This window comes from Tamandua tetradactyla, chromosome 3 (assembly GCF_023851605.1).
Source record: "Tamandua tetradactyla isolate mTamTet1 chromosome 3, mTamTet1.pri, whole genome shotgun sequence".
Taxonomy (NCBI): Eukaryota; Metazoa; Chordata; class Mammalia; order Pilosa; family Myrmecophagidae; genus Tamandua; species Tamandua tetradactyla.
The window spans coordinates 46,636,154-46,661,341 of record NC_135329.1 but is presented as its reverse complement, the minus strand read 5'-3'; the positions used below and the strand labels follow the sequence as shown (position 1 = coordinate 46,661,341).

Sequence of the window (25,188 nt, the reverse complement as noted above, 5' to 3'; positions counted from 1 at the left end):
ACTAGTGCCACATATGAGGCTTTCTGATCTTCTCTTAAAGCTTATCTCAATACATACCTAATATATAGCCAAAAGAACTAGCAGAGAAAATGTATAATATGGCACCACTTCTTCAAGATCCTCTTTAGAAACCTCTATCTTATTTCACTCTACTTGGAAATTACTGCAATCTGATTCTTCTGACAATTAAAACTTATTAAAATTGGATTCAGACACAAGCTTTTTTTGAAAAACCTCAAAATCTCCATACCCTTCACCCAATTCTCCAGGAACAGAGTTTCTGAAACTCACCACTTTTGACATTTTGAGCTGGATAATTCTTCATTGTTAGAGGTGATCCCATCAACAGTGGCCTCTACCTACAAGAAGCCAGTAGCACTGTCATGATATCTATAAACATGTGCAAACACTTCCAATATCCTCTGGCAGACAAAATTGCTCCTGATTGAGAATCACAATTTTATATAATTCATTCCTCCTCTCAGGTGTCTGGATCTATCCCTTTTCCTAACCTATCTGATTTTTATTTCCATTTCTCACAACCTCTAGGCAAAATGTTAATTTTTCATCAAATCCGTCCTATTTAGGAAACCATAGGGGAATATTTCTATCCTTTTCACATGGAGGGTCAATAGAAAATCAAGAGAAGGAAGGAACCCAGTATTGATACTGGAGGTGTGTTATGTCTTGGGCATGTAAATCAAAGGGAAAAAGTAAAAATATATGATATAAAACAGTACAGGAAATTAGGAAAGGAAGAGCAAGATGGAATGAGCCAAAAAAATTCTGCTGTAAGATTTGGGGAAAAATAAAAGTGGCAGTTGCATACTTTTTTAGAATGTTAATAATAAAAATTTAGTGCCATTTAGTCAGTTTGGAGAAGATCTAGTAGAACAAAAAGGAGAGTAGGCAAAAAAGAAAAGTTAATAGAGTTAAGCCATGAGAAAAGCAGCAGGGAAGAAGAACCAACAAGCTGGATTAAAAATCACACCAGCTAAAATGCATTAGGCACCTCAAGAATAGAACTTACTAAGTGTTGTCAATGATATAAAAAATGTATACTAATAACCCTCTATACTTTTTGGATGCTTTATAGTTTAAAAAAACACTATTATTCATCACATTTTTGAGAGATAAAAGCTTATGAGAATAGAAAAATGTCTAGCCTCAAGAATCTCAAATCCTAATTCACTTAGAAAAACCAAATAGAGAGTTTAAGAAAATTTTAAACACATATACACACAATAGAATATAGATCAGAAAACAGTGAAGGCTTTGCAGCAATTGCCAAGAAAAAGGGGCATCTTACTGAAGGGGGAAATGGTCACTACCACCTGGCTTGACATAAAGGTTTCCTAGAAAAAAGGGGGCACCAGTTGAGAACCCATTCTGCTAGGCCCTTGGTGAGCATGTTACTTTTGTTAGCTCATTTAATACTCATAAACCCTATGAGATATTATCTTCCACAAATTAAAGAACAGAAAACTATTGAGATTAATAAGTTGAAGTAAGTGATGCAAATATAACCTAGCAGAGCCAAAATTCAAATCTTTGTTCCTTGGTCTTCAAAGACAAAGACAATAGCTAGCCCTATTCATTTCAAGAGGTTTTGTTGTTGACAAATACATCTGTATTTCAATATTGCATAAAACTCTACTTCAGGTGGCAAGGATGATGTAGCTGCTAGCCATACTATTTTTAACTGCAGTTTAACACATATATAAAAAAGTTTACAAACCCTAAGTACACAGCTCAATGAATAATGTCTAAGTGATTACACCTATGTAATTACCACCAACCTCAAGGAATATGAATGCTGTCAGTACACTGAAATCCCCCATATTGTCATGCCTTTTTTCTACATCTTCTCTTCTCCTGGAAGGTAATCTTTATTCTTATTTCTAAGATCATAGATGAGTTTTTATTTAATTTTTGAACTTCATAGAGAAGGAGTCATGCGTAATCTATTCTTTTGTGCTTGGCTTCATTTGCTGAAAATTTTCTTTGTAAGATTCATCCATGTTGTTGTGTATGTCAGCTATATAGTTTTCCATCATGTGAATATACCATGATTTAAGTATCCATTTATTTTCTTTGGAAAGGTATTTTGGTGGAATCCAATTTTGGCCTAATAGATATAGTTCTATGAACATTTTTATAACTATTTTTTTATGAACATATGAACCCATTTCTGTTTGGAAATGCTACTGTTGAGCATTTTTAAATACAGTCAAATATAGATACTGTTAATTTTCCAAAGAATTTCCAAAGTACACCAATATGACTGCTGTTATATTTTATTTGTACACTTCCTCATTTTGAATATATATATATATTAAATGAAGTATTAAATATTAAATTAAATTTTCTATTTAAACTACCCTGATCGTTATTACACATAAATAGAAGCAATATTATGTAGTAGATACCCAATAAATTTGTATTTATGAGTAAACAGCTATTTGTTTATTTTTCATTTTTAGCATTAAAAGTTTATTTTATAATTAATAAAGATAGAGTATTCTTGCACATTGCCTTCCTAATATCTCTCTTCAAATATAGTTGTATCATAATTTTATTTAAATTGCTAACTACTGATTACCTTGTTAGGTAAATGGTATTCATAGCAACAGCAATAGAAATCTAGGCCTACATTACTTCTTCTATATATTTTCTTTGATTTTCCCCCAATGATCCAACAGTTGTGCCATACTAGTTATCACTTTACTCTAAGTGATCTGTTATATCAAATAAACTGTCCCTTCACTTATATAAATACTTCCTTCACAGAGCTTTCTTTTCTTCTTTTGAAATCTGTGCTGATTTTTGTCAGATTTGGTACACAATTGCATTACATAAACTTAGCTTAATTCTCCTGTGTTAGTCAGTTTCCTGGATTCTATGTTTTTCTTTTTCTTGATTTACACCTTTCTCTAAAATATGCTCTCCGTGATCTTCATATGAAAAACACATAATCACCAAATATCCTGAATTCTTGAATTTTTGAAAATGTTTTCAGTCTCTTTTCACAGTCATTTGATAACTTGGCTAGGTATAAAATCCTCGAAGGAAGTATAGTTTTCTTCAAAATTTGAAATTAAAGCTCAAATATTGTGCTAACTTTATCAGCACACATACTATTTGAAATGATATAGAGAAGATTAGCATGGCCTCTGCACAAGGATAACATGCTAATCATGAAGCATTCCATATTTTTTTCTATTTGTTCACATGTGTACATTTTCAAAAACATTGCACTGAAGATCTAGTAGCCAAGCAAGAAAATGAAAATTATTGATGTAGGGTGAATTGTTCTTTTTTACAATCACTTTGTCCCCATCACATAAATCTTTTGTAGCATTTCCTCTTTTGCAATCACCCATTTGCTCACTCATTAATTCTAAAATATCCTGTAGGTACTTGGATATACAGACAGATGTGTAAGATAGTATCCTTAGGGTGTTGAGGTACACCCTATCCAAAGGGGAGAAAACTGTACATCTAAATCAAGACTCAACAAACTATGGTCTGCAGACCAAATCCAGCCACCACTTATTTTTGTAAATAAAGTTTTATTGGACACAGCTACACTCATTAATTTTTCTAAAAAATAAAGCTCTATTATTGTATTGTCTAGGGTTCTCTAGAGAAGCAGAATCAGCAGGAGATCTCTGTAGATATCAAGTTTATAAAAGTGTCTCACATAACCATGGGAATGTAGAGTTCAAGGTCTGTAAGGCAGGCTGCTTAGCTAGTAACTCTGATGAAGCTCCTCAATGAACTCTCAGGAGAGGTTGGCTGGACAATCATGGGAATGGAAAAGTCCAAAATCTGCAGGGCAGGCTGTGAAGCTGGTGACTCTGATGAAGGGTCTGGATGAACTCCACAGGAGAGGCTTCGCTGGCTGAATCAGGAAGAGTGACTGTCTCTTCTGAATCCTCCTTAAAAGCCTTCCAGTGATTAGATTAAACATCACTCATTGCAGAAGACACTCCCCTTAGCTGATTACAAACACAATCAGCTGTGGATAGAGCCAACATAATCATGATTTGAGTCCATGAAATGTCCTCATAGCAACAGACAGGCCAGTGCTTGCCCTACCAGACGACTGGGCACCACCACCTGGCCAAGTTGGTGATTAGATTAAACATCACTCATTGCAGAAGACACTCCCCTTAGCTGATTACAAACACAATCAGCTGTGGATAGAGCCAACATAATCATGATTTGAGTCCATGAAATGTCCTCATAGCAACAGACAGGCCAGTGCTTGCCCTACCAGACGACTGGGCACCACCACCTGGCCAAGTTGACATACAAACCTGACCATGACAATTATCATCTCGCATAAAATGTTTTCCTTAAAATGGCTACTAGAATCTATATTTAATATTGACTCTCTGTTTTAGTTTCCTGGGCTCCTCAAGCAAATGCCACAAAATGGATCCAACAAAACAGTGGTAATTTTATTCTTTCTGTTTTGAACCAGGAAAATGTACAAATCAGGCAGCATTAAGGCTGTGCCTTTTTCCCAAAAACGGTGGTTCCTCTGTCACATGGCAAATCACATGGTAGCATCTCTTGGTTTTTCCCTTCTCTTCCAGGATCTGTTTCAGCTTCTTGCCTCCACAGCTTTCTTTCTTTGTGTCTGAATTTCATTCTCTCATAAAGGACTCCAGTAACATGATTAAGAGCCATCTGATTGAGGTGGGTCACACCTTGACTGAAGTAACCTCATCAAAAGGTCCTCCTTACAAAGGATTCACACACAGGAATGGATTACACACAGCTTCAAAACACCACACTCTCATATTTCAAAGATCAATTATTTTCTTGTCTTCTGATTTTTCCCTTTTCACAGCAACTTGTTCTTGTTTTATAGATACTATGTCTTTGTCTTACTTCTCTACCTTTAGAATTTTAATTTTTTCTTCTCCTCACATTGTCTCTTTTTCCTCTAAACTCCTTTATTCTATTTACTTGAATTGCATTTTTTCCTTTCATGTTGCAAACCATGGGCAAATATTAAGTGATAACTTACTTATATTTGAGAACAATGTAGTAATAAACTGATTGGAATTTCTGACTGCTTTGATTAAGAATTTTTGACTTAATCAAGACTTTTGACATTATAGAATTCTATTAAACAGAGAGGCTGCCATTTCATTATGTGATACATAATGTGTGGAATTTGGCTATTTAGTTTCTCCAGGGAATAATTCACTAACATCTCACCTGTATGTATAATCCTGGGGTATGTGTTCAAGGAGCCTAATAGCAAATTGTCATAGGGGCTTTATGTGAAATGATTTCTAAAAGACCACCTATTCTTAGCCTCTGATTTTACTCTCTTATACTATAAAATAAATTTATATCCCACTCTCTAAAGGTATGGATGGGATAAAGGGCAAAGCCAATTAGTATTTTCCTAAATGCATAAGGTTGGGGCATAAAATTAGGAATATGACTTTTTCATACATAAATGTTCAACCGATATACCTGTTTTCAGCCTTTTCCCTCACGTTCTCACTTCCATGTAACTGGTGCCAACAATTCCAGGGATTTTTAAATGTTTTGCTGGGAAAATCAGCTAGCTCCTCTTTCATATCAAACTATTGAGATATTTTATTTGTATCTTTCCCCCATTTTTGCTAAATAAATTATGACATACATTTATATTTTGTAATTTTCCATTCATACATTAGGTTGCTATGGATTTACTTTTTTTTATTTCTCACTATTTTAATAGAGTCTTAGAAAGAATATGTATGCATAGGTGGTCAACTTTCCATACCTATTAGAAGACTCATATAAAGGTTTTTAAACTTTATTTTCTGTAAATTTTATTTTTTTCTACCAATTTAATAATACTGATAATGTGCTTTTGGTGGATGGTGTGAGGGACAGATCTATATATAATTTATTTATTCAATTTCAAATAGGCAATTTTACCATCACTGTTTGCTGGATAATGTTTTTCTTACTCTCTATTATGCAAGATTTCCCTTAAAATTTCATTTAATATATGTTAGTCTATTTCAGCACTTTCTCTATTTCTTTTTAATAGCATTCTTTTCTTTCTTGGTATTATAATTGTACCTATTCATTTTAGAAAATTTACAGAATGTGAAAACACACCAGAACGTATAAAAAGTACCGTATTCCTACTCCAGTGTGTTTATTTTTGTAAGCATTATAATATATTTATGCATATTTTAAACATAAAATCGGAAATCTCTTCTGTATATTATTGTATAGTCTTCTTTAGTCACTTAACATTAAATAGTAAACACATTTTAGCATTAATTATTCCTTTTTAACATGATACATTGTTGCTTTGTAGTGTTTTATCTTTCATATATATCATAATTCCTTTCCTTAAATAATTTGCCAACACTGGATAGTACATGAATTTTAAGTCACCTATTTCTTGTTCAAAACCAATTCCTCTTTTTAATTTGCAGCTTTTGGATGGGTTGAGAACAAACGCTTTTCCTCTCTATTGACTTTTTTTTTTTGTTATTCATGTAAACTCTCTAATCTTTGCAACTGATTGACCTGCACATTTTATGTCAGAGGCATTCCTCTTTAGTTTTGTAGCTTTATAAAGGCCTGTCAGTATTTTTTAAGTAGCTGGTCATTATGGCTTTCTTGCTATTCTTAGAAACTGACAAGCAATTTTTAGCCCTTGACTTTTGTAGTGACTTTTCTGTCCGTTTGGCATGCTCTTCCTCCACTGCAGCTCCCTCCCTCACACTTTTCAGTCTTTTTGAATAAGATCTGTCCTGCCCTGACTCAGGTGAAAATTACAGCCTCTCCTCTTGGCACGGTTAATCTCCCTCTACTATGCTCAACTCTTGCTTCCATAACATTTGTCACCCTAGAATGTCCAATATATTTATAATCTCTTCTTGTTTTTCATCCTCTCTGCACAGGAATGTAATCTTCATGAAGACAGGGATCCTTGCCTCCCTTGATCATTGATACATTTGAGTACCTAGAAGAGCATCTAACATAAAAATAGTTCAATAAACCTCTTTTGAATATTTTTCATTCTTTATTTTTGTTCTTTTATTCAATAAGTAATTATTGTGCTGAGCCTTAGGTGCTGTGCTGGATATGAATTAATGTACACTGCCAATCATTACTGTCAAGGAGATTACACTTGAGTGGAGGAGAGATAAACAAGAAAGCAACAATTACAGTAGGGTTCCCAAAGTGTCATGACACAAGTACACAGGCTATTGTGGCATCTCAGGGAATTATTCAGTGAGAGAAAATGCTTAAGATGTGTGCAAAATATATGCAGAAGGAGGAGCATGTTTAAATAATAGCGCTTGTTCTAGAACATACTAACAACTGAGACTTGCTGGAGTGGAGGCTGTGTTTCCTGGTAGGGTGGCAGGAGAAGTGAAGCAGGAAGACACACACTCTATCCTAAATCCCTTCACATAAGGAATTTCTGCTTCGTCTTGGAAGGTAATTGGGAAGCGTTGAGAGATATGAAGTCACATGATCAAATATGCATTTTAAAAGGTCACTTTGAAGCTCTCTGAAGAATAAATTGGAAAAAAGGCAGACTGGAGACAGGAGATCATTTTGTGAGGTATTGCTGTAACCACAGTGAGAAATGATAAGGTCCAAGCCAAAATCATAGCAGAGAATGTTGAGGAAGAGAATATTTCATAAAAAGTTAAACAGCATAGCTGACAATACTTGATGACCAAGTGCCTAGAAAACAGTTTAGGATAGAAAAGAAGGAAAACCCTGGCTTTCTGAAATTAGTGTCTATTTGGACAGTGGTATTTCTTATTTTCAGGGAGGAGGTCAGGGATAGGGAAATAATGATGGACATTTGCTTACCTGAGTGCATCTAGTATATATTCAGATGATGCTGTCTTGTAGGCAGCTAGATGCTATGTCTACATTTTAATAGAGCAATACGAAATAAAAATAAATATTTGGTATTCACAGTCTGTAGGTGGTAGCTGAAGATATGGATGTGAATGAAATTACCTAAGAAGTACATAAATAGTCAGAAAATATAAGAACTCAGAATGAAATCTCAGGAAGTACTGGTAATTAATTGGTGAGTGTCGAGTATGGGAGAGAGAGGAAACAAAGGAGCATCACATGAGAACGAAGATCTAGAAATGAAAAAGGAAAACCAAGGAAAAGAGAAATCAAGAGACCATCAGAGAAGACATTCATAGGAAGGGGTGGGAAGTTGGCTCCCAGTAGGGTTATTATTACTTAGGTCACCGTGACCTTGGTGAGGATAATTTCAATGAAATGGTGGAACAGATGCCACATTGCCATGAGTGTCCTTATTTTATTTTAAATTTAAGTGGCCTTGGCGTTTTTTTTTTTATAATGGGGAAGAGAAAATTAAGTGGGAGAAGTTTATGTCCTATCTAGTCTCAAATTTTAGGAAAAAATGAAGTTTCTGCAGTCTACAGTGACTAGGCTAAGGCCATACAGTCAGGTTTAGCTTCGTGTCACCTACTTGCTTACCTCCTATTTGATTTGCTTATCTAATTGGGATTCTGAGAATCAAATGCAGCTCACTGGATTTTCTTACTTATTCACATCTTTATACTTTATAAATTAATTGTATCAAGATTAGAGTGAGCATATATTATTTGAAAGGATTGTTTTGAGACTAAACATTTTTCCTGGGATCCTAAAATTTCCTCGGGATCATCCACAAAGCTGTGGTACCTAGATTTTAACCAAGTGGCAAAGATGAATGGACATTTTCCTTCCAATCTGTTGTTTGGTGATGAGCTGCTTCAGACTACCAAGTAAAACAGAAATAATGCAAAATGAGTTGGTTCTGTGGTTGCTGCCAGGCATGACCTAAATCCAGTTTTAGATAAGTTTAAAAAGAAGCTACTTTTCTAAAGTTCTTGACAACTGGTGTAATACTCACCACCTCTTCTCTTATAGATCAATGTCACAATAATGATGTTTTTGACAGTACTGGTATCAGCTGCCTGAAGAAACATGAGTGCCAGTGCTGAGTTCAGTTTTCTTTCTTCATTAAATGTGTAAGTCCCCTCACATTCTTTCCTTTTAAGCCCCATTATTCACTTTCATAATAGGTCTTTGTTACTTTTCTCGCTGTCAGGTCCCATGGCATATGCAACCATGGTTAAGCTGAGTATCTGATTTTCTAAAATTTGAACTCGTAACACAAGCATCTCTGCAGTTAACTGTGAATAATGCCATTAGGTTTACCTTAGTGAAGAGGGGACGGCATGGAGCTATAAGAAATAACCGAAAGCAAAATATTTAACAAACATATAGCAAGTATTAGGCAAAATTCGAAGTGACTTACAAATATTAACTCATGTATCCTCAGAAAATCAATATTGGTTTTATCATCCATATTTTACACAAGAGAAAAGAATGGCAAGGAGAGATTAACAACCTCTTCAAGTTTGCTATATGTGGTGCAGCTGGGAATCACATCCAGGCAGTCTGTCCCTGAAGTCTTGACTCTTGATCTGCACACCCAGCTGCTTTGTAACTTTTGAAAGAGAACGAATGAATATGCTGTGTTTATTTATCTGTTGCCAGATCACTCACCTCTCACAAGACGTTTTCTTTCTACTTCTGTAGAAAAGTCGTGTCTTTTTTTTCACATTATTGATTAAAATCATCTTTATGGCCCCAACTCCAACTAATTTTAGAATTTCCACATGGTGAGTGGCATTAATAGCTTTTTAGTGATGGATCTAGATTATGATTAACAGAAGCTTCCAAAAGCGCAATACTCATCTGAACAATGCAGAAGGTGTGAGGAATTTCAAATTCAAAATGACAAAACATCCTGCATGCTTAGGTGCTCCTATATTTTTACTACATGACTGGAGTGTCAAAATCCCAGCTTCGTGTCTGAATATTAATTAGCATTTAAGACTCATTAAGCTGGCTTTAGTGATTTCCTTCATTTTTAAAATTAGTATAATTAGATTATCTCTATCAGATTTCAGCTGTCTTTTAATAAGAAAATGTTCAATAAATACAGATACAAATTTATCAAATGATAACATTTGAGCTAGTTATATATCTTGTTAAATCACTGGACATTAATCTAATGGTGGCATGACATTTTTGTTTTTCTATTAATACATATTTTCTAGGTGGTTAACAGATCCCAGTGGTATTTTAGGACCTATGTTAGGTGACATAAATACCTCATGATATTAAATTTTGACCTTCAGAACTCAGAATAAAATTTATAGAATGGTACTATATAACTCCATGCTATGTCATTTATAGCTGTTCTGAAGAATAGTTCCTTGCTATGAAGAAATAACTCCTTATGGAAGATGGCATAAAAGAAGATATATAATAAATTAGGAAAAGAACTAATTAATTATTTCCTATTTCTTATCCATTATTTTATGTTAGTGTACAATAATGTGTATATATGTGCATAAACCAGCCCAAAAGACAGGAAAATATACCCAAAATTTGCAAGAATATCTGAAGATACTCAGATAATTCTGCTTAAGAAGAGATTGAATTTACCCAACTTGTTACAAATTAATTCAATATTTGTAACCTGAACCGTGTAAAAAAGATTTGGGAAATGGAGGCAGTAATTAAAATTATTTGTGTGGCTCCCAGAATGGCTAGTGCAGAGTCATTGCTTCTTCACCCCACCTGGTGCATGCACCTCATTTAGCTGCGGGATGACCTTGGTCCCAGTTCACACAGATGCTGCTGTCTCAGTTGACCCCTAAGAGAACAAGGAGCATTTGCCTTCAATCTTTAGAGGGGAGGGAGAGAATTAGAGTTTAGATTTAGAAGGGCTTCCAAGTGATTTGGGTCTACTTTCTTATTAAAGATATGAGTGCCATATTTTCTTAAACATAAATGTGGACATATGGTCTGACAAATGGTCTGAAAATGGGACAGAATATTTGATATTAGGTCTGTCCCAGACAATCTGGGACATATGGGCACTGTAAATAGTGATTATGAATCTGAATTTTTTATTAAGTTTCTGAAATCCAATAGCCACTTAATCATTGGCCCTACATACTTGTGCTCATTTTTCACAAATATTTGTTGAGGGACCACCTTACTATTGAACTATTTGCTAAACACTGCTCTCCATACCAGTGAACAAAGTAAATTAAAAAATCAACCCTGTAAATTCTTGTTTAGTCCTTTCTGGAATATGAAAATATATTGAATTTGGTTGAAATAATATTTTTCTTTTCCATGATCTTAGAGGAACCTTGTGGGGTTTTAATGTAGATTAACATTCTTAGACTTGGGAATTTGACCAAGAAGTTACCAATGAAAATGTATACTGATCTTCATTTCATATTAGAGGAAGTCAAAAGGAAGTGGCAGGAACCAACCAGAGAGAATGAGGCTTAGAAGGAATGCTCTGATCTATAGGAAAACGTTGAATCAGTTTCCAGTTCCTGGAAATGTGATATGAGAAATGGGATGGGCGAATCTAACTAAAGATAAAATGTCCAGCTATCTGGAACCAAGGAAACAATCAAAGCAAGGCTAACTTGATAATAACACTACAAGGTCTTTACCTAGAATTTATATGCATTTTACCTAGGTAGAATATTTGCCCTAATACATGGAGAATAAAGCAAAAGACAGATGAGGCTAAGGACATTTAATTTATCCTCAAGGACAATTAAAAGGGTTACTAGACTAAACAGATCATTAAAATATCAATAAGAAGATGTGTGTTCTTTCACACATTAGTTGCTTACTTGAAACAGTGTCATTGACTTTGTTGACCCACTTTAGGGAAGTGTTGCTGTCAGACTAGATATATTCTGCACAGGATTGGACAGGACTAGACTTCTCTATGCCACTACACCTGGGTCCATTGCATCCAGGAAACGGATTTAGATGAATACAGACTCTATAGCTCCTTCAGTTGGGTTTCAAGGACATCCTCATAATTGATATTTTTAAGCTTATGCATTGTTTCCTGTAGGTTAATGAAGTATGATAAATCTTTTATACCCAGTTTAGCCTATGATTTTCTTCAAAACTTTTGTAAAACCTGCAAAGCAACTGTCCCAAGAACTGCATTCCTGAACAATTCTCTTGAGGTAACATCACTCACACCTGTGGCTTCAATTACCATCTGCCTAAATGTCAGTACAAGTTCAGCCCAGCCCTCTCCTCTGAGATTCATTCCCACAGAGCAGTCATCTATTCTATTTCTTAAAAAACATTTTTTATGGCAAAATATAACATACATACAAAAAAGCAAAAATTTCAAAATACATCATAACAAATAGTTATAGAACAGATTTCAGAATTTGGTAGAGGTTACAGTTCCACAATTTTAGTCTTTTCCTTCTAGATGCTCCAAGACACCAGAGACTAAAAGAAATATTAATATAATGATTCAGCAGTCATACTCATTTGTTAAATCCCATTTTCTCTGTTATCATCCCTCCTTCTCTTTTGATCCTTCTCCCAATCTTTAGGTGTATTTGGGTTTTGCCCTTTAAACTTTTTCATGTTGGAAAATGGTGTTGATAACACAGGATAAGGGGATGAAACTAGCTGATATTTTAGCCCCTCTGGGTTTCAGGACTTATCTGTCCTAGAAGCCCATCTGGAGGTTGTAAGTTTCTGGAAATTACTCTTAGTACATGAAACTTTTGCAGAATCTCAGATAAAGCCCTGGGTGTTCTTTAGGGTTAACAGGAATGGTTTTGGTTGGGATTTGGCAAACCATGGTAAATAGCAATATCCAGCTAAGCTTGTATAAGAGTAGCCTCCAGAATAGCCTCCTGACTTTACTTAAACTCTCTTAGCCACTGATACCTTATTTTGCTACATTTCTTTTCCCCCTTTTGGTCAAGATGGCATTGTTGATCATATGGTGCCAGAGTCAGGCTGGTCCCTGGGAGTCATGTCCAACATTGCCAAGACGACTTTCACCCCTAGATGTCATGTCCCACATGTGGAGTAGGGTAATGATTTTCCTTGCAGAACTGGGCTTAGAGAGAGAAAGGCCATACCTATTGTATTTTACATTTCACTTGGATGTCTAAAAGACACCTCATTCTTATTTTTAAATATTTGCATAATACTCATATCATGACAAGTAGTGTTCTAAGTGCTATGTCTCTGCAGTCATTTAGCTTGCACTCTGTGGAAGAGACCACATGAATCACGAAGCAAAAAATATTCACTTATTATGAAATGGCTAGATAAGTGCCATGAAGAAAGAACATAGTGCTGAATAAATAGTGACAGAGAAAAGCCTCTTAGTTTGGGTGGTCAGGAAAGGTCTCAGTGAACAGGTGACCATGAAACTGCAGTGTAAAGAAGGAGATAGAGAAAAACATTCAAAGGGTACATAGAGGAAGAATATTCTGGGCATAGGAAAGATGTTGTGCAAATACCTTGAGAACAAGGGGGTAAAAAAAAAATTTCAGAATTTAGGAATCTCTTAGAAAGGAGAAAAATGACTAGAGCTAAGGTTAGAAGGATGCACAGAGACCTGCCATCCTAAAGACAGTATAGTCTTGGGTAAGACTTCTTGTGCTTCAAAACCAACCCTGCAACTTATGATTTAAAGCTCTTGGGAAATTGTTTAAATCCTCATGATCTGTGCTGTCCAATATAGCAGTCCACTAGCCACATGTAACTATTGAGCATTTTAAATGTGACCAATGCCACTGAGGAACTAAATTTTTAGTTATATTTAATTATAATTAATTTAAATTTATAAATTGATACTCGAGTTAGTTATTAGAAAACTTTGAAGTGTGTTTGCAGCAATGTGGGTATGTGAATCTACTTTTTCAACTGTGAATTTTATGAAATCTAATTATAGATAAACTATTTCTGATAAAAAATTGGCATCTGAAGTGTCATGTACTGTAAGTGCAGAATACACATTGAGTTTTGGAGACTTAGTAGGAGAAAAGAAAGTAAATATCTCATTAATACCTTTTTATGGATTATATGTTGAAATGAGGTTTTAGATATAAATACAATATACTCTCAAAGTAATTTTCACTGATTTCTCTTTACTTACATTAATATGACTACTAGAAAATAAAAAATTACTTCTGTGGTTCACATATTTCTAACAGACAGTGGTGACCTATACCTCAGTTTCCTCATCTCTAAAAATGAGGATAGTCATAGTGTTCAAGATGAAATGGGAAAATGCATGTAATTAAACCTTTTGGCACAGTGTCTAGCACATAGAAAATGTCCGGTAAATATTCGCATCATCATCATTATTGTTATTATAATGATGATTCTTATCTTTGAGATCATAATTATCCTGCTCCTATCCCATCTCTCACCCTCCATATTCATTTCAACTCCAAGACTCATCAACTTTTCCTCATAAACATTTCTCAAATCTCCCCACCTTTTATCATCTCCACTACCTCCACTCTAGCCCAAGTAACCATTAACTCTCACTTGAACAACTCTAATTTCTTCCTAAATCGTTCTCCTCTTTCCTTGCCCAGATAATCAATTCTGAACATGACATCCAGAGTGCTTTGTTAAAAATATGAACTTTTAGACCATTCAGGGGCTTCTCATTGCTTTAGGACAAAGGCATACAATCCTTGATATAACCTGCCAGGTCTACAGGCTCTATTCTTTGCTAAGGTCCTAGCTTACCTCTTGCTACACTTACTCTTCGCCAAGCCACTGTCTTCCTTAAGTTACTCAGATGCCTTAACATTTGCTGATACTTTTGCCAAGAATGCTTTTCCCTGTCTTTCTCCACCAGGCTGACACCTGCTCATCCAGATCTCCAGTTAATCATAACATCCTCAAAGGTTTTTCCCTTGCTTTTCAGAGCGCTTGGGTCTTCCAAGCTGTTAAATGGTTTTCAAGTTCTGGGTTTTTCTTTCATTGCCCTTACAGAGTTGATAATGGCACCTGAAACCATTTAGCTGTTCCCTGAAAACTTAGAAATGTGGAAAGATACAACTTATTCCCAGAAATGAATTAGACGGCTTTAGTCTGGAGAAATTTTCAGAAAATCGGTTTTTCTGTTGCTGGGTACCAAACTTGCCAAAAGCTAATCAACTAAATAGCAGTTCAACAAATGACCAATTCACCAAACAGGTAATTAACCAAGGGTGCTATCTGCCCAAACACTGAAGGATCTCTCCAAGTGTCTATATAGCTTCTGTAATTGCCCCTGCTCCAATCTCTATCCTGAAAATGTGAGTTTGGTCTAGGTCAGTTTAGAGGCTATTTTTACCACCAGTCCTGATAGTAGGGACAGGGCAAAAAGCAGGTTTGGGGACAGAAGCTAGTGACATTGGCAAAGGAAAGAGCAAGGCAAATACTCTCTAACTAGAGAAGGAATTGAATTGAGGGAACTGAAGAGCACTCAGTCATATGCTTTTTAAAAATATATTTTTATTGACAAATAAATATTCACACACATACAGTCCATACATGAGGTACAATCAATGGCTCACAATATTATCATATAGTTGTGTATTCATCACCATGACTATTTTTTAGAACATTTGTATCACTTCAGAAAAAGAAATAAAAAGGAAAAACTCATACATAACATACCCCTTACCCCTCCCTCTCATTGACCACTAGTCTTTTCATCTCCCCAATTTATTATACCCATCAGCCCCCCTATTATTCATTTATTTGTATCCATATTTTGTTACTTATCTGCCCACACTCTGCATAAAAGGAGCAACAAACACAAGGTTTTCACATTACCACAGTCACATTGAAAAGTTATGCCTTTATACAATTTTCTTCAAGAATCTAGGCTACTGGAACAGAGATCAACAGTTTTGGGTACTTCCCTCCACCCACTCCAATACACTATAAACTGAAAAGGGATATCTTTATAATGCATAAGAATGACCTCCAGGATAACTTCTCAACTCTTTGAAATCTCTCAGCCACTGAAAATTTTTCTCATTTCTCTCTTCCCCCTTTTGTTCAAGAAGACTTTTTCAATCCCTTGATGCCAGGTTCCAGCTCATCCTGGGATTTCTGTCCCACATTGCCAGGAAATTTACACACCTGGAAGTCATGTCCCACATAGGGGGGAGGGCAGTGCGTTAACCTGCCGAGTTGGCTTACAGAGAGAGAGGCCACATCTGAACAACAAAAGAGGTTCTTTGGGGGGTGATTCTTAGGCATATTCTTAAGTAGGCTTAGCCTATCTTCCATAGCAATAGATTTCATAAGGGCGAACCCCAAGATCAAGAGCCTATTGATTTGGTTGTCTCCATTGCTTGTGAGAATATGAAGAATTCTCCAAATGGAGAAGTTGAATATTTCCTCCTTTCTCCCCAGTCCCCCAAGAGGACTTTGCAAATATTTCTTTATTCACTGCCCAAGTTACTCTGGGATATATCAGAGCATGTCACTAATCTGGACAACCAACAAGATTTCATGCCCTATTCAAGATTCTATGTACTTATGGTATTCAACTAAACTGACCACACAAGTTAAATTAGGTAACACGCTACCCAAAATACAAATTTTGCACCAACTAAATATCTCCCTTTGGTCTCACACAGAAGTTAAAGTTTTAAAATATGGATGATATCATCCTGTACCCTGTATTCTGATCTAACTTAGTCCTATCCAGATTATCTTCATTCATATTCCTAGTTGAAGTCTGATCCCTTTTTTAACTTTTTAAACAGTTCCTGTATGGGGTAATGCTGACCTCCATAGCTTCAGAGTTCTAATTCTGAGTCTCAGTTTTCAGAAATACCCTAACTTTCTGGAAAGGGCCAGGTTATCCACAAACAGCTCAGTATTTCAGATTTTAGAAATAACAGTTACAGCTCCTGAATATATGTGACTGATGTAAGAGCTTAGAATCTAGGACCCTTTATAATAGGCCCCAACCTGATAACTGATACTCTCAACTTCAGTTCATCAAGTTTTTATCTTATAGTTAGTCCATATGAGTGCAGATTGATAATATTTGTCTTTTTGTTTCTGACATTTCATTCAGCACACAGTCTTTAAGTTTCCTTCGCCTAGTTGCATGCCTCACAACTTCATTCCTTCTTGTGGCTGCTCAGTAGTCCACTGTATGTCTACACCATAGTCTCCCCATCCATTCCTGTACCTTCAGGCCACCTCCATCCATTGTGACTCACAAACACGGCCACCATAAAAGCCAGTGTGCAAATGTACATTTATGTCGCCCCGTTCAGTCCCTCCAGGTATGTAATGAGCAACAGGGTGGCAGGACCGTATGGCAATCCCACCCCTAGCCTTCCATGGAACCACCACATTGCCTTCCAAGGGGCTGCACCTCTCAGTTTTCCTACTGACATCTCTTTCTCTGCATTCTCTCTAACACTTGTTTCTCTCTGTTTATTTTTAAACAGTTTTATTCACACATCATACAATCCAGCCTAAGTATATAGACATGCCTTCACCACCATAATCTATATGAAGACATTTCTTTTTCTTCCACAAAGAATCCATACCTCTCCCGTGCCCCATACCTGTTGACATTAAGTTTTGGTGTAATGCCTTCGTTACATTCAGTGGAAGCGTATTACAATATTACTGTTGACTATAAACCCTAGCTTTCATTGATGGTACTTTTTTCCATATACCATCCACTTTCAACACCTTGCAATGTTCACATTCATTTGTTCTCCCTCATGCAAAACATTTTTTATTTGTACATTTAATCACCATCATTGTCCATTCGAGGCTTTCCTAAGTTACACCGTCTCAGTCTTTACCATCTATCCTTCCTTCTGGTTTCATACGTGCCCCCAGTCCTTTTCCCTCAATCACACTCACATTCAACTCCATTCAGTGTACTTACATTATTGTGCTACTATCAAGTAGCATTGTGCTCTCTGTTTCTGAATTTTTACAATCAATCCTTTTGCACAATCTGCATTTCTTATGCACCAAATCAGTCATTTGTTTCTGAAATGACAGGGGCTGCAGAAGTGGAAGAGACTGAAATAGGGTTTAGAGAGGGATGCCTGCGTGTGGATCGTCTGTGAAGTAAAACATTTACAACAATTCCTGTGTCATAGAGTCTTAATATTACCATTAGATTTAGTATTCCAGATTTTTAAAAAATTGTACAATTATATTTTTCTATTGAGTTGCTAATGACTTTGCTACTGAGAGACTGAGGTCAATAAGACTTGCTTTCCAGGTGAACTACTCTGTCTTCTCTAATTTTTCCTAATTCTCCTACTTTTAAATGCATGTTCTTAGACCTCACCGAATTAGTCTAGGGATGTGTTGTATGTATGTGTTTGAGTGTGTGTGTCTATGTGTGAGTTTTCTTTATCTACTCTGATAATCCTTAGTCTTTCAATCTTAGGTAGTTAATCCCTTCTGGTTTTGTTTTGTTTTTATTTTAGAAAATCTGGTTTTTTTTTAATTCTTCAAATTTTTTCCCTTCAACGTTTTCTTGTTCTCTTACTTTCTGAGACTTCTCTTAACTGGATATACATTCTTGTACTTCTATTTAAATCTCTTTACTTTTATACTGCCATTTACTTCAGACTTTCTAGCAGCCTTTGAGGAGAGTTCTTTAATTTTCCAGCTCAATAATTCCTTTTCTTCAGTGTATCTTCCTCCTATTTATACTATGTATTTTAAAACAAGTTTTATTAAATGTAATATCCATCTAGAAAACGGAACAAAACTCAAATAAGCATTTTAAAGAATAAGTAAAGCAAAAGCCCCATGTGCTCCTTCTCTCCGTGGTAACTGCCTCTTTCCCCTGTTAGTGGGAAACACTATTTCAATTTCTGTGGCAATCATTTCAACACCTCTATTTATAATTTCTCTCTTATTTTGCATCCCTAAGCAAATAATAATAACAACAAACTCTAGCTTAGAATTGCTAGACACCCTCATGAGCACTTTACATATATTAACCAAATTACCTCTACTATGAATCTGTAAGACACCCTCAGTCAGTAAATCAGTATCGATTTTTTCCAAAATTTCTTCTCATTCAATTATATGCTTATAAGGTGTGTCCATGTTTTGACATATAGGCATCATTTATCTTTCATTTTCCTATTAATGGACATTTGGGTTGTTTCCAGGGTTTGAGTGGTTTGAAAAATGCCACTATGAATATTTTGTACATGTGTTCTGGTGTACAACGGGTTTGTAACTGGAAGTTAGATTTATAAATTGCAAAAGATAGAGATTCATCAACTTTACTAGATAATTCCAGAGGTTTCCAATGTTCTTAAATGAACTCGTACACATACCAGCACTTTACGATAGTGCCCATTTCTACATCACGTTACGAACATTTGGAATCATTACATTCCAAAGGTTGGGTGTGTAAAGATTTCACAGTATCAGAAAAGATATTTTGTTCTGATTTTCCCATGGGCAGGGTCCAAGGTCTCGAGCATGGCAGGCAAGAATTCTGCCTCTTGAGCCACCGTTGCACCACCCTGACTTTGATTTTAATTTGAATTTCCATGATGACTAGTGTGGTTAAACTTTATTTTATATATTAATTAACTAGACACTCTTATTTTATGAAGTGTCCGTACAAATATTTTTTGTCCATTTCATTCTTTTGGATTGTCTATGTTTTTCTGATTGATTTTTTGGGTTGTATTTTTATGTTTTCTAGATGCTAATACTTTTCTTAGTTATATGTGTTGAAAATGCCTTCTCCATTTCTGTAAGTTATTTTTTCACCCTGTGAATGGTATCTTTTGATTAACGGAAATTTCTTAATTTTAATGCACTTGAATTTATCAATGTTGTCCATTAGAGATGGTGCTTTTATGGCTTATTTAAGAAGTTTTTGCTTCTGGGAAGTAATTACTATATTCTCCCATATATCAGTTTAGATTTCCTTTCTCATGTTTTTTTATTTTTCATTTACCTTGAATTATGGGATCATGATCAGGTTCATGTGTCAACTTGCCTGGGTGGTGGTGCCCAGTTATCTGTTCAAGGAAGTGCTGGCCTGTCTATTACTATGAGGACATTTCATGAACTTAAATCACAACACACTGGCAGCACACACAGATGACTGCATTTGTAATCAGCTAAGGGGAGTGTCTTCTGCAATGAGTGATGCTTAATCTAATCACCAGAAAGCTTTTGAGGAGGATTCAGAAGACACAACCACCCTTCCTGCTGGAGCCAGCCAGCCTCTCCTGAGAGTTCATTGAGGACTTTCATTGGAGCTGCCAGCTCATGGCCTGCCTTGCAGTTCTTGGCTTCTGCATCCCCATGGTTACAAAATTTTTATAAATTTTTATATTTACAGATATTACTTGCTGATCCTCTTTCTCTAGATAATCCTACCAAATCCATAAAGGGTTTGTGTGTGTGTGTGTATGTGTGTACATGTTTATGGTATGGTATAGAAGTCATACCATATGTTTTTTTTTTTTTTTTTTTTTAAAGGAAAGACAGAGAGAAGGAAGGAAGGATAGAAGGAAGGAAGGAAGGAAGAAAGGGAAACATCTTTAAACATTTTCTTGTTTTATTGTATTTTGTTTTTCCATTTTTTGTTACATGGGCTGGGGCCGGGAATCGAACCGAGGTCCTCCGGCATAGCAGGCAAGCACTTTGCCCGCTAAGCCACCGCGGCCCGCCCACCATATGTTTTTATATGTTTTTAAACTGTCCTATGAATATTTTTAGAAAGACTATTTTTTTCCACTACATTGAAAAATAATCCCCCTCAAAAATCATATCCATATTTGCATATATTTATTTCTGATCTCTCTATTCTCTTCCATTGCTCTATTTGTCTATCCTTGTGCTAATTTCAAGTTTTTTAATTATTTTAGCTTTAAAATAAGACTGGATATAGGTAGGCCAATTCTCTCTTTCTCCTTCAAGATTATATTACTTTTTCTTGGCCTTTCTCCATCCATATAAATGTTGCATTAAACATTTGAGGACACACACACAATTGTTGGTATTTTAATTGAGATAACCTCAAATATTTAAATAAATGTAGGAACTAATAATATCTTATGTACACTGAAGCTTCTGATCCTTGAAAATGGTACATATTCATATATTGGCATCTTCAGTAACGTTTCGCAATAAATTTTATAACTTTTCCTGTAGAATTCTCATACACCCTTAGTTAGATTTATTCTAGGAGCATGGTTAATATTGAAAGGCATGCCCATTTCCTGGTATAAAAACTATTTATCCCCCCAGGCTTTGCTGTTTTATACCAGATAATTAGCTTTCAATGACAAAAAAATTATGATATGATAAAAAGCAAAGAAAAAACTCTACAAAGTGTGAAGAGACAAAACAAGCAGCATAACTATACACAGATTTGTGGCAGATGCTGGAACTGTCAGTCCCAAGGATGTAAAATAATGGTGTTTAGTATATGAAAGGCTCTAGTCTAGAGGTGAACAATATACAAGACCAGGTGGGTTAATTCTAGCAGAGAGATGAAAGCTATAAGACAGCATTAAAGGAAAATTCCAGACAGAAAAATTCACTAACAGAGGTGAAGAATGTCTTCACTTGCCAGTAGGCTTGAACTAATTGAGGAAATAATTGGTGAACTCAAAAGCAGACAAATAGAAACTACTCAACTAAAAAACAGAATGAAAAAAGGAATGATGAAAATGAAACAGAGCATTCAAGAGCTGTGAGAATATTATCAAAGATCCAAATATGTAGTTGAGATCCAAAAAAGATAAAGGAATGAAAATAGGGCAGAAGTATTTTAAGAAATAATGGTTGAGAATTTTCTGATACAGGCTGCAAACCACAGATCCAAGAATCTAAGAGAACATCAGACAAGATAATTGTGCATGCAAAAAAAGAAAAGAAAAGAGAAATAGACAAAACAAAATCATATAGAATATTTAAATAGTAAATATTTATATTAATATTTAAATACCTTCCTGTCTGTCTCTCTCTCAATTATATTTAAAGAAGCAAACTTTTGTAAAATAGTATAAAGGAAATTATGCGTAAAAACTATAGAATAACCATTATTTTTAAGTGCTTATGGACATTTACCAAAGCATACCATTTGTTTGGGTAATAAGCAAGTCTCATCATATTTTATAAGACTAAAACCAAACAGATCACAGGTACTTACCACAGTAGAATTAACTTAGTGTACAATTTACTGATTATATTAGTGTATTTTTTCAGTATCCTGCAATTCCAAATGCATCTTAATGGTCATACATTTCTTAGTTAACCACAAAATCAGGGATGCATATGGAGCTGAATTTTTTTTTAATTTAAAAAGTTTCCATTAATTCTAAATATGGCCCCTTTAATTGTTAATCTGAGGGAACAATCCTTCCAGAACACTCTCTCCCCAAAATTTCAAATCCTGTTAACTTTATTTGGTTGTTTCCCTTTTCAAATAGCTCAATTTTCATTTAAGGAGGAACATCTCCTTAATTTTAGCTGATGACTTCCTTTGTAATCTTCCTTCTGGCACCAAGAAAGCACTGAAGTTAATATTATACTTAAATCTTTGTTTGGGGAGCTTAGAGGCTCAGGCAAGTCTGAAACTGCTTCCAGAGACTTTTAACTGATAGCTTACACCTGTTGAGCCTAAATCGTGAACTTGGTCAAACATTGGCCTTAGCCTGTGACAAAATAGTTGACTGATATACAAAGAATTGTGGAGATGATCTCAAAGGGCACAGTGAATTCCGCAGGGTCCAGGCTCACCATGTCAAGAATATAAACAAACTCTAACTGTAGTTCAGCGTTTCACAGTGAACTCCTCATCTAGGTCATCTTTGATACTTAGTCCTCACTAACTTTACTCAAAAAGCTTTTGTAGTTATAAGGGAGGCATGAACTTAGAATGCACTAACTTTATTCCAAAACATTTTGTAGGAATAAAGGGAGGAATGAACCAGGAGACATTCATAAGGTGATTTAAAACTATTAGTGATTGAGAATACACTTTCTGGAACCACTTACCAAGAACCTTCCTTCATTTCTATGATTTTCTTTCTTTCTTTCTTTCTTTCTTTTTTTTTTTTTTTTTTTGCTGCCCATCCCCACACCCCAGACCCCCAGACTGATTTGGAGAAAATGATCCGACACTTTCATTCATCAATTCTGATAGGAAATGTACCTCTCACCTTTCAGGCATGGAGCTCTGACCTGGGGCTACAACTCCATTTCCTTAACACTTCCAGGGCATCCTTATCTTTTTGTATCATTAGGGAGTCTTTCCCTAGCTGGATGCATTCTATCAGTGCATGTCCAACCTACACACAATGGTAATAAAAGTGAGGATACCATGGCTGAAGAGAACCTTATTAGCTTAACCAGAATCTTCCTCTACATACCCTTCCCCTCCACTAATTTAAGATGATTACTTTTCTCTAACTACTGTATTTTGCTTTTTTTTTTTTATGAATGTGCTTGGTTCTCTATAGTCAAAGCTCATCACCTCTACTGCCCAAATTGGAGGGTCCCAATAACTTTCAAACCCATGTTCAGCTTGGATTGGCTAGTATAGGCTGACCATAAAATTGGGTCCTTTGGCTCTCTGCTTCCTTACCTGTCCTCTACATTAACCTACTTTCCCCACCCCCGTCCCATAATCTCATCTCTGAGTTGAAAGTCATATTATAGTCTCTTAGTCAATCACTGCTTGGTGTTTAAAAACATTATCATTGCTTCCTCTGCAGATTTGTTCTAAAACCTGAAGCCATTCAAACACTGGGCAAACCCTCCATTAACTTTGATCTCCCCATCATTTCTGGAATGGGTCCTCTTGGACTCTGCATAATCTATCTATCCTGCTCATTAAACAAGACTCTTTCATCCATGTTTTAAAGTCTTCCTCACCAACAGCTTCCACATTCTCCATCAAGCTTCCAAGCTTTCAGCACAAGGAATTGTCCATTAATTTCTTTTCCCCTTTTATTGCTAGCAGTGCTATTTCTAAGTCTGACTTGGGTCCTTTCATCATCACAGACCATCCTATCCCCCACCAAAACTATCTTAGTTTTGGTTAAAATTACATGTCAAGGGATTCAGATACATTTATGAACCACCAACAAATTATATTCCTTTCTGATTCCTATATGTGATTTCTGCTAATTCCCTGTTCTATATCCCAACTAATTCAATGGAGTTGTTTATACAGAACACAGTTTACACAACTTACACAGAGCACAGACAAATAGCTTCTGCCTTTCTACTGGATTTATGGGTGTCTCTGCTAAGAAGTATGTCAATGAGTCGAACAGTTGAGGTAATTTGGTTTTGTACTACATAAGTTTTTATTTTACCAGCAAAATCCAGAATATCTTTGGAGTTCACAAACTCAAATTAGTTCTTATTAAAAGGATAGGGTGAGGAAAATGATTCTTCTCAATCTACCCAGTAAATATATCTCCAAGAGTAACATTTACTGGTCCACTCTAGGTAGCTCATTTTTGATATATTATTATGTCAAGAGTCTTTTACTCTTGTCTTCTTTTTATTGACATCTTCCCTTCCTTGTATCCAATTTAATATGAGCCTGCAGGCCAGAAGGTGCTAAGGAGGAGATTAGAGAAGATAATCACTACAACCTGAGAAAGCCTTGGGAAGGGAGAACACCCCATTTTAAATATTAGTTTATTTTATTGATTAATGTCTACCTCCATCCTGGTCTATAAAATCCATGAGGACTGGCTCGTTGATTTTGTTTGCCATTAGTTTCTCATAATCTAATCTGTGTGACCACTGGAGAAGCTGAAAATATTTTTTGAATGAATGAGCCAATAAATCCAGAATTCTTCAGATAATGTTTGTTAATGATTCATTTTTGTCTCCATGGGGGCTAATCGTCTTTACTAAACACTCCTGTTCCTTCAATAGTAAATTTATAAGTACATTATCCAGAGTTTGGCTGTACTCTTATTAGTAGCTGAAGAAAATTTTCTAGTTAAATAATTCTCAAAAGTTGATGCAAAGGTTCCCTAGTTGTAAGAAATCTAGGGATACCATAACAATTTCTTTTCCCAGAAACAAACTAATGAAAGCATTTTATGGACATTGGATTATGATTCTTGGACACATACAGTATAACTGTTCTTCTCTGACAATGTATACTCTTAGTCTTAAAAAATATATATTTTAACTTTCTAAGAAAAGCAACCAGTTTTATTTTCTACAAAGAACCATTAGTATAAAAGCTAAAAAAAAAAGATCAACATTATTACT

General features: G+C 35.5%; 1 non-coding gene across 1 annotated transcript; it reads left to right on the top strand.

Annotated features, from left to right (window-relative positions):
• The first annotated feature begins 3,115 nt into the window (after window positions 1-3,115).
• Window positions 3,116-3,217, top strand: LOC143678482 (U6 spliceosomal RNA). Its single transcript, XR_013173288.1, has one exon. It is a non-coding gene; the product is annotated as a U6 spliceosomal RNA (small nuclear RNA).
• Window positions 3,218-25,188: the final 21,971 nt, after the last annotated feature.